The 1,753-nt window shown below is 35.9% G+C and overlaps 1 protein-coding gene across 1 annotated transcript in view; it reads right to left on the reverse strand.

The window, feature by feature from the left end:
* LOC111393086 overlaps positions 1-1,753 on the reverse strand; it is a 21,402-nt gene that overhangs the window by 4,438 nt on the left and 15,211 nt on the right. The window lies entirely within an intron of this gene.

Below are 1,753 nucleotides of genomic sequence, written 5' to 3' on the forward strand. Positions count from 1 at the left end.
GCGGGCGGCGGGGGGGGGGGGGGGGGGGGGGGGGGGGGGGGGACCCAGTAGATTCATGACAGCAAACAAATGAGGCAGATGCAGGCAGCACTCGGCGATTAATTAACATAACAGATCAGAGAGGTCTATCCACAAGTTCAGTACAACCCAAATAGTACTTTAAACTGTTTGGACGTGCTCAATGTATGCAAGAATTCCCTTTCTCAACTTGAGCTATGTTTGATTCTACACTTTTAAGCTCTTCATATTCATCCCATAAATGCATTATTCAATACGTCATACTGAAGAGAGCTACAAAATTTCCACCACAATAGAAACTGACAACCCCAATAAGTATAAGCTCAGTTCAAATTTGTTCTTATGAGACAGTTTTAGCGGCAGATGGAATTAATTCAACAAATTCACAAGTCGATACATATGTCGAAGTGAAAGCCAACATCCAAGAAGGTATATGAAAAATCAACAACACACGAGATGAAATGTGATGGATAAACTATGTAAAAGATGTTGGCAAAGCAAAACCAAACCTCCTGCCTCGTGATATTGAAAAGAACACGTTATTGAGATTATTTAACAAATTTGTGAACAGAAGAATAAGAAGAATATCGAGCTTAATCACCAAGTAAATAAAAAGGAGCAAACAGTGAAGTGAAATTGAGAATAGAAAAAGAGGAAAGACAAATAACAACGAAGTTTGAACACCGTGTGATCTTTTATAAATTCTCTTTATCCTTTTTCTTCAGGAAAATTATAGAAAAGCAGATTCGATGTGAAAACCTTCTTGCAATGTCAGATTTTAAGATATTAGACTCGAGATAATATGATATTCTTTGTCCCAGTAGAAATTTGTCCAGGGTGCACTATTCGGGATATCAGAGCAGAAATAGGAATTACTCGAGCATCTGTAACTCAAGATCTCTAGTATGTTCTTCACTTGAATATCATAATGCATTGTCCTAGATGGCTTTAGATGGCTTAGAAAGAGAAAACAATTATAATCACTCGTACTAAAGAAAGTAAAAGCTCACAAGCCTGCCAATTTTGGACAAATTCCATGACACATTATTTTTTTATTTTTTTCTTGGAAGAAAAATAGGGTATCATTATTGTCAAAGAGAAACCCCTTAAAGTACATTTAGTAAGCTCGAAAGAGGTGCCGGCTGGCACAAAATCCAATCCCCCCATTAACTCACAAGGGACTACAGGAAACACTTTTCACCTAGACACAAAAAATAAAATGAAATTCAGTGACATCCTTGTCAAGATAAACATCAAAATTGCAAAATTACTATCATTGCCAACTCTAGGGAAGCCAAAACAATCATAGTTCATCTTCTGATAAATTCTCTGCAAAAACCCCGTCTATAACAATGTTTTGTCAAAAATTAAAACAAATTTGATAACTTTGAAATTCTGTTATTACAAGTAGCACCACGACAAAAAAGGCTATCCTACCTCCACTCCAAAAACCTGCTCAAGACTTCTAAGCTCTTATGGTACATAATAGCCATCATATGAAGCAATTTTGTATGGATCAACAGAAATAAAATAATTTCGACATAAAAGTCAAATGGATGAAGAATATAATCCATTTACTTGAAAACTAATATTTTCTCCGATGAAGTAGTTGTTTGGTCACAAGAACTATCAGTTATCGAAGAAACAATCTTTAGAATGAGCAACCAATAACTGGACCATTGTAAAATCACATATTAAGCCATACCACATTAACCAAGAGAAAACCATGATTGGG

This window comes from Olea europaea, chromosome 4 (genome assembly GCF_002742605.1).
Source record: "Olea europaea var. sylvestris chromosome 4, O_europaea_v1, whole genome shotgun sequence".
Taxonomy (NCBI): domain Eukaryota; kingdom Viridiplantae; phylum Streptophyta; class Magnoliopsida; order Lamiales; family Oleaceae; genus Olea; species Olea europaea.